Raw genomic sequence first — 10,034 nt, forward strand, 5'->3', positions numbered from 1 at the left:
AACCTGCCCAGGGTCACACAAATAGGAGGTGTTAAGTGTCTGAGGTCAGATTTGAACTGAGGTCTTCCTGACTTCAGGGCTGGTGCTCTATCCACTGTCCCATCTAGCTGCCCCAGGAAAACCATTTTTTAAAAAGAGAAATTCAGTAAATAAATTGAGACAGACTATATTGAATATATGTATGTGTGTATGAGTAAAATATTTTACACCCATACTGTCCTGCCTCTTTGGCATTCCTATTGTAGGCCCAAGATTGGTTGTTATAGTTACACAGAATACAATTTAAATTTTTTTGTACTTTTCATACATATTATAGTCATAATACATCCATTTCTTAGTTCTGGGTACTTTATTCTGCCACAATTTATGTGAATCTTTCCATGTTTTTCTGAATTCTTTGTATTCATTGTTTCTTATAGTATAGTAATATTTCATTATATTCATGTACTATAATTTGTTTAGTCATTCCACATTAAATGGGCAGCTACTTTGTTTTTAGTTCTTCACTACTACAAAGTACTATCATGAATATTTGGGCATTTATGGGACCTTGTCAAAATAGCAGAATTCCATTTTCTCAGCTTTTTTTAGCTCTCAAGAAAAAATACTTTCAATGAGGAGAAAACTAATTTGTATTAAGAAATTACTTGATAGAATCAGACACACATGAAAGATCAACTAGTCTGTAAAAGTTGCCTCAAAAGAAAATACTGGTATTTTTAGGTTTTTTATTTTCTATGGGACTATATAGATTTTACTCATAGTAAATGAAACTAGCCCAAGTCTTTCATTTACATTCAATTCTGCTACATGACATGCATGTAGAAACAGCTTATGTCACTTTCCAAATAGTATGACTAGAGAACCATAATCATACCAAAGTTTCTCTCCCCCAAACTGTCAATCCGTAAATATTTATGCCATATCTTCCCTTTATTAGTTATTGTTAATGTCCAAGAATTATATTGTTTATTGTTTTTGTGTTGATCAGGTCACTGTTACAAAATGAATTTCCTGTTATTTCCTCTATTGTTATTGTACTCAAGTATTAAAAAAAAATTATGTGGCAAATTGAAAAAATTAATTCATTTTTAAAAATTTACTTGCAATGAAATCCTAAATAGGGACATGATTTTTCTCAATTACTGCTTTAGCTCTATCCCAGAAATTTTGATTTCTCCTCAGCCCTAGTCATTACTTCTCATTCTAGAATTTCCCTCAAAGCCAAGGGTCTCCTCACTCTGGAATATTCTACAGCCTTCTCAACCTGGAATATCCTTCAGTAACACTTCCTTTTCCCATTTGTGAATTTCTCCTGGGCCTTCATGCAGGTACCTAGGCTGGCTTTCAGTTCCCCCTCCCAATCCTGTTGTTGGTTTCCAAGCTTCCTAACCATGTTCACTCAATAGACATCTCCATCCAATCACACCCCCCCATCCTCCTCCCCCCTTCACCCTCCTACTTCCTCATTTCCCCCTCCCCCCAGCCTTTTACCTCTCTTTTGTGTATTGTCTTCCTCCTCCCCCTCCAATTAAAATGTTAGCTCCTTGAGGACAAATACCATCTTTCTTTTTGATGGAATTTATATTTTTAGATGAAATGTAAAGGCTGAACCAGATTGTAAGGAGTTAAGAGAATGAGAGAAGAATGGGGGCAACATTGTAGATGACTTTTCAGAGTTTACTTACTACAAAGAAGAAGAGATATAGGACAATAGTCAGCAGGGATAGAAAGATCACTGGAGGGTTTTTTCCAGAATGGGGAAAACATAAGTACGTTTGTGGGCAGTAGAAAATGAGCCATTATACAGATAAAGATTGAAAATAAATAAAAATGGGAATAATAGAGGTGGCAATCTGTAGGGGAAGATGAACAAGTAGAAGAGTTAACCTTGATAAGGAATTAGACCACTTCATCATGTAAGACAGAAGTGAAGAAAGCAATAGTGGCAGAAGGCATCTGAGTAATAAGAGATGGAGAAGAGAGGATAAAGAGGGAGCTCACATTAAAAAGTCTTTTATTTTGGGGGTGGGGTTTGAGGAAGAGCCATGGAAGGTTTGAGGAGGAATGAAAAAGTGTAGAAGAAATGCCATGATATTTTCTCCATCCTGTTTCAGTATCTGTGTGGGAATGAAGGTAGGATGAGGTGGAAGTGATTCAAGAATGAGGCTTAGCTGATTGTAATTAGTGATATCATAAGAAGGCTCAAGAGAGGAGAATATAGTTGAATTGCTTCACCAAGGGGTCAAAATGGCAAGAATGTGGGAGAGAAGCTACTGCAGCAAAGATAGATTGCAAGAGATCAAGGTTACAGAGTAGACAAATGGTAAGGTTTTGTAAGGGAAGGCAGAGGAAGAGATTAAATGCCAATAAATTGTAGCCAGATAAGAGGACTTCTGAATTCTTAAAAATGAAGGCGGTACATTTGTGGGTGAGCAGAAAATCAAGAATAATCTTAATTTGTGATTGAGGTGGGATGGAGGAGTAACTCACAAAAAGAGAGTAGGTTAAAGAATTAAGTGGTTAGAATATTTCAGCAATTCAATGTTGAAATCCCCTAATATGAAGGCAAGTGGGTCAAAGAGTATATATTATAGACAACATTAATGACAACAATGAGATAACATTGTCAGGAGGTACTGGAGAGAGAAATGGTAAACCACTCCTCCATTACCTTTGCCAAAAACCCCATGAATAGTATAGCTTTCATGGTCACAGAGTCAGACATGACTGAACAACAACAACAAAGCAAGAATGCTCATTATGATCACTAGTATTTAACATAAAACTAGAAATTCTAGCTATAGAAATGAGACACACACACACACACACACACACACACACACACAAAAAGAGAGATAAAATAAGCACAGGCCAAGAGAAAACAAAATTATCAATTTTTGAAAATGATATCATAGTGTACTTAGATAAACCTAGAAAATCAATTAATATTCTAAATAATAATATGAACAAAATTTCAGGATATGACAAATACACATAAATAATTAATATTACTATATACACAACAATTACTCTGAGCAAGTCACTTTATCCAATTATCTAATTACTTCACAAAAAAATTAATTTAAAAAAATATATATGCAACAAACAAAACCCAGGAGTAAAAACCAAAAGAGGAAATTTCATTCAAAATGACTAGAGAGCTATGAAATATTTGGGTATATATCTATCAAGATTCATCCAGTGACTATGTGAATCTAACTATAAACTATTTTTTGCGTAAATAAAGACAGACCAAAATAATTAGAGAAATTGTTCATGATAGCAATTGTGCATGTTAGGTCAAAACAATACAATAAAAATTATAACAAGATCTAAATGAATTCACTTATTCAGGGCTATACTGATAAAACTCCCAAAGTAATATCTGTAGAGCTAAAAAAACAAAATAACACAAAGAAATTACCAAGAATAAGAATGGGGGATAGGGGAGTAATAAAGAACAGGGTCTTTCTGTACTAGATCTTAAAATGGTATTATAAAGTAGTATTTATTAAAATGAATTGGTTTTATTTTTAAGATGGGAGAGTAAAGGGGGGAAACACAGAGAGAGAAAGACAGAGAGACAGAAAGAGACAGATAGACAGAGACAGAGACAGGCAGAGAGACCAGTAGAACAAATTGGATACACAACATACAGAAGAAAATAAACACAGTACCATAATGTTTAATAAGTCCAAAGACTCCAGTTACTCATATAATTTCTCATTTTATAGAACCTGGTTAGAAAAGTCAGCAGAATATTCAAAAATATTAGATCTAGACCAGAATCCCAGAAGTTACATCAAGATAAGCTTCAATCTTCATGAATGAGTGAATATGAAAAGAATCTATATATATACAAAAATATTCATACTAACTTTTTCATGGTATCCCCAAATTGAAAACTAAGGGAGCATCCTCTATTGAGTAATAACTAAATTATCTATAAAGATGTAATGGAATTTTCCCATAATTTTTTCCATAATAAATTATGAAGTGGACAGTTTCAAAAGAAATAGGAAAGAACAGTATGAACTGATGCAGAGTGAAGTAAACAGAAATAAGAATTTAAACAATGACAACATTTTAGAGGAAAAAACATTTTTAAGACTCTAGTATATTGATGAACAAAATAAAAAACAGAATTTCTAAAGATTGAAGATGAAAGATATTGCCCAATTCTTGAAAGAGATGATGAACTTAAAATGTAGAGATATATAGTTTTCAGATAAAGCTAATGGGGGAATTTATTGTGGCAGATTATGTAACTATATATCAAGACCTTCATTTGATGGCACTTTAAAGATTAGCTCAAGTGGGGAGAAGAAGGAGGAAGAACGTTAACTTTAAAAATGCTTATTATTGAAAAAATAAAAATAACAAATTATTTTAAAAGAAAAAAAAAATAAGACTATTGGACTGTCTCCTTCAGTCCTAGAATGCCTTTCTCATTGTTCAGGATTTTCCTTCATCTAAAAAAAAGTTTTACTTGTTGGGGATGCCATTGTGTGACTAAAAAGGAAGCAGAATAGACATCTTGAGTCTCTTTTTCACCTATTCTTCTCCAAGGGAGATTTTAATTTTTGGTTGGAAAGGAAGCCTGGGATTGGAACCTGTAGTAATTATTCTGTTTTCTCCAAAAAGAGATGATACAGAGTCTAGAATTATATCAATCTGATCTCTTAAATATAACTAATTGAGGGAATTAGGTTTTCAGATTCAAGGTTACTTCTGATCACTTTTTCTTTAACGATTATGGAATAAAGGCAGGAATTCCTCTAAATTGCTCCAAATTCACAAATTTTAGAGCAACAAAACATTCAAAAAGATGGAGTAGAAAATTTTCAAGCCAAAGATAATGTAGACGATCAGCAGGAAAGGTCTGTGGCGCCAGGGTGGGAGTTCAGCATACAGCTGTGGCCTGGTCCCTCAGCCCCAGTCCCTGCTTTAGCCCTAGCCTCAACCTTAGCTCCTGCTTCAACCACAGCCTCACACCAGGAAAGCAGGAACTTGCCTAGGGACCTCTGAATCATCAGCAATATGGGTGGCTTTCAGACCTCTCAACCCAGAGACACCAAAGAGGATATGGAAGGTCAGCAGAAAAGGTTCATGGAACCAGGATAGTAACCCACAAGCCAGGGCAGGCCAGGTCACAGCCCCAGCCCCAGCAAAGCAAGACCTCTGAATCAGCAGCAGGACTGGCTGTTTCTAGACCTCTCAGCCAAGAGACACCAGAGATGACCTGAAAAGTCAGCAGTAAAGGTTTGTCAGTAGGATGAAAGGACCTTGGGAAACCAGCAAACCAAAAGTGAACATGGGTAGTGGTGGCAGTAGCAGCTTCTGGAGGCCTCAGCTCATAGGAGGTCTCTTAAGAAAGACTGTTGCTTTAGCACACAAGATTTTACAGCCTATAGTGGGGCAGAGATACTCCTAACAGTTCCAGGGCAGATAAGAGTGCTTGTGGTTAGGTCCCTAAAAGGATTTGTGAAAACAGCTGCACAAAACTATTGAAGCTTTGGACAATGCACCTTCCACCCTGGAAATAGAGCCCTACTTTAACAAAGAATTAAAATCTGAGTTATAGGCAATGAAAATGAACAGACAACAAAAATTTCTGACTATAGAAAGCTACTATGGAAACAAGGAAGATCAAAATAGACACTCAGAAGAAAATAACAAAATCAGTTTCTACATCCAAAACCTCCCAAAAAAGTAAGAATTGGTCTCAGGCTATAAAATAGCTCAAAATGGATTTTGAAAATCAAATGAGAGAAAGGAAAAAATAGGAAGAGAATTGAAAATGATGTAAAAGAAAATTTAGAAAACTAATGAAAAGAAGAATGCCTTAATAAGCAAAATTGGCCAAATTAGAAAGGATGTACAAAAATTCATTGAGGAAAATAATTCCTTATATATTAGAATTGAGCGAATGGAAACTAATGACATGATAAAAAATCAAGATAAAATAAAACAAAATTTAAAAAATGAAAAAGTGTGGGAGAAATATGAAATATCTCATTGTAAAAACAACTGACCTGAAAAATAGATTGAAGAGAGATAATTTTAAAATTATTGATCTACCTACCTCTCAAAAAAAAAAAAAAAAAAAAAAAAAGAACCTGGATATCATCTTTCAAGAAACTATCAAGGAAAATTGTCCTAATATTCTAGAACCAGAGAATAAAATAGAAATTGAAAAAATTCACCAATCACCTCCTGGAAGAGATTCCCAAATGAAAATTTCCAGGAATATTACAGCCAGATTCCAGAACTCCTAGGTCAAGAAGAAAATATCACAAGTATCTAGAAGAAACAATTCAAGTATAGTAGGGCTATAGTCAAGATATAACAAGATATAGCAGCTTCTACATTAAAGAACCAGAGGACTTAGAATATGATATTCCAGAAAGCAATGGAACTGGGATTACAATCAAAAATCACCTTCCCAGCAAAAGTGAATATAATTATTCAGAGGGAAAGGTGGATATTCAATGAAACAGAGCATTTTCAAGCATTCTTTATGAAAAGACCTTAACTGAATAGAAAATTTGATTTTCAAATACAGGACTCAGGAGAAGCATAAGGAGGTAATTAGGAAAGTAATATCATAAGAGACTTAATAAGACTTAATCTGTTTACATTCCTACATAGGAGGGTGATACTTGTAACTCATTAGAACTTTCTCAGTATTAGAATTCATCAGTTAGAAGGTGTATATATAGACAGAGGGGATAAGTATGAGTTGAATATGAAGGGGAAATTATCTTTTAAAAAACAAAATTAATTAATTAATTAAATACCTAGTTAGTGTAGTGGATAGAGCATCAGCCCTGAAGTCAGGAGGACCTGAGTTCAAATCTGAATCATAAAAAAGGGGGAAAGACCCACATGTACAAAAATGTTTGTAGCAGCCCTTTTTTGTAGTGGCAAGGAACTAACTGGAAACTGAATGGGCCCGCAAATTGAGGATTGGCTGAATAAGTTATGAAATATGAATATTATGGAATATTATCGTTCTATAAGAAACAACAAGCAGGATAATTTCAGAAAGGTTTGTAGAGTCTTTCATGAAGTGATACTATGTGAAGTGAGTAGAACCAAGAGAACATTGTACACAGTAACAAGAAGATTATGTAATGATCAATTCTGATGGATTTGGCTCTTTTCAAGAATGAGGTCACAATGGATTTGTGATGGGGAGAGCCATCTGCATTCAGAGAGAGGACTGTGGGGACTGAGTGTATTTTCACTTTTTTGTTGTTTGTTGTTTGTTTTTGTTTTTCATTTTTTTCCTTTTTGATCTGATTTTTCTTGTGCAGCATGATAAATGTGGAAATATGTATAGAAGAATTGCACATTTAACACATATTGAATTACTTACTCTTGAAGGGAGAGGGTGGGAAAAAGGGAAGTAGAAAAAAAATTGGAATGCAAGATTTTGCAAGGGTGAATGTTTAAAACTAACTATGCATATATTTTGAAAATTAAAAGCTTTAAAAAGTAAAATTAAATAAATTTAAGGGGTGTGAGAGGAATGTACTGGGTACAAAGGGAGAAGTGTAAATTAACTACCATAAAAAGAGTAAGAAACAGATTTTACAATGGAGGGAAAGAAGGGAGGAGGAGGGGTGAGTGAACCTTACTCTCATTAGAATTGGCTCAAAGAGAAAATAACATATCCATTCAACATGGATATAGAAATCTAAGTTACCCTGAAGGAAAGTAGGAGGGAAATGGGATATGGAAAAGAGAGAGGATGATAGAAAAGAGGGCATATTGGGGGAGGGAATAGTCAGTAGCAAAACACTTTTGAGTAGGAATAGGGTGAAAGGAGAGAGAGAATAGAATAAATTGGAGGAAATTCATTTAGCAATAGTAATTAAGGAATTTTTAAGCAAATTTGTCTGATAAGGCCTCATTTCTCAGAGGAACTAAATCAAATTTATAAAAAATAAAAGCCATGCCCCAAATAATAAATAATCAAATATTTAAAATAATCAAAAAAGAGCTAGAAATCCATGCATTTCCCTTGACCTAACAATACCACTACTAGGCATAAATCTCAAAAGAGATTTTTTAAGTTCCTATATGTACCAAAAAAATATGTATAGCAGCCCTCTTCTCAGGGCAAAAATTGAAAACTGAAGGGATGCCCATCAATTGGGGAATGGTTGTATAGATTGTGGTATGTGATTATGATGCAATATTATTGCTCTATGAGAAATGATGAGCATCATGCTCTCAGAAAAACCTTGAAAGTCCTCCATGAACTCAAGCAAAGTGAAATGAACTGTGTAGAAAGTAATAGCAATAACTCCTCTATGGGTAATAAGTAGATGTAATAAAACAGTACTGATAAGGCTCCTTTAATTTTCTGGAGTCATTTTGTAACCAGGCAAGTTGCTAAGTCTCTTGAATTTGTAAAAATCAGTGGGACAGATGAGAGTAGTATTTTCCTTGTCTTCTTTAGACACAAGAACCTAGAAATAGCTACTATACAAATCCAAGACTACAAACCACTGGTTACCTAGTAGACAATCCAAGGCATCTTGGAATGGTGGTATAACAGTGATCTATACTAGTCCTTTTGTTCCAAATTGGTAATTAATAAATATCTGTATCTTCCCATTTTTCCACCACCATTGTGTGTGATACATAGGAACTGCTGGATTTTAGATGATGCTATTCTGCATTTCTTTCAGTTGATTCCTGAGATCTTCCATCAGAAACAGAGGAATTTTCTTAGATTGTTCTCTAAGTGATCAGGAATCAATGAGCTAGATTCTTTTAATTGCACCTTGAAGACATGCCACATTTTATCCGTGCAATAAGAACATCCTATATTCTTATTGAGTATTAGCCCAAACCTATTTTTCCACTTTTGTAATATTGGGGAATCCTCAAAGTCAAATACTTTAGAGTCTAGCACAGAGGGTGAACAACTGAGGCTCCTGCTGTGTTCACTGGAACCTCTTTCTTCTGCCCTCTTGAAAACTTTGACACAGTCTACATGGATGGTCAAAGAGTGCAGGTATGGGATCACATGTATATCCTGCTACAATTTTGAAGAGACTAAAATTAGCTCCAATCAGTGATGACACTCCAGTGAATGTTAATGTCTGAACATACGAGAATCAGAATGCCCACCTTCCTACTAATGCCAATAGAAATTTCCTTGGGAAATTTCAAGATCACCTGGATATATCTCATGTATGGATAGTTTTTAGCAAATAATTCATCAATTCAATTATGGAAATGTTTTACATTACTACACACATATAATCTATATCAAACTGTTTGCCTTCTCAATGAGGAGGGTAAGGAGGAAAGAAGAGAGAGAATTTGAAATGCAAAAGCTTTTAAAATGAGTATTAAAAATTCTTTACATGTAACTGGGGAAAATAAATACTGAATAAATTTATTTTTTAAAAAAGAAAAAATTATAAAATCCAAGCACTGTCTTAGGCTTGAAATATCTCATAAAAAATTATGAAATAATAGTAACTTGAGATCCACTGTCCAGGAAAGCATTGAAGGCCATATTCTTAATTTTTTACTGTCACTCTTGAATGAAATGCTATGAACTCAGATGGTATAGACCCATAATGAATTCATGATGAATTCAAGTGTGACTATCTTTGGTACCCAGAGTGACCTCCTTCTCCCAGTTTTCCAAAGTTCTATCAGATGATTTTAACTTTTTCATGACAAATGCTATGTTGTCTTTATTAACATAAATATGGCCACCCAATCCACAATTATAACAAAAGGTGGATATGGTACTCTGATGTTTACCTGATGGAGGTATTCTTATGTCAGGTTTTCATGCCCTCCATTTCTTTGGTCCTCTACCCCTCCAAGGAGAAGAGAATCCTCTTCTCCTACACAATGCTATCTTATGCCTGCAGTTCAGTATTAGTGGTGCTGTTGTCCTGCTTTGCTCCTATGGCCCACACTTGAGAAGGCCTGGAAACTTCCAAGGTCAAGTCCCATGGATTATATTGATCCTTGAAGCTCAAGTGTACCTGTCT

The sequence above is a fragment of the Sarcophilus harrisii genome, chromosome 2 (assembly GCF_902635505.1).
Source record: "Sarcophilus harrisii chromosome 2, mSarHar1.11, whole genome shotgun sequence".
Lineage (NCBI taxonomy): Eukaryota > Metazoa > Chordata > Mammalia > Dasyuromorphia > Dasyuridae > Sarcophilus > Sarcophilus harrisii.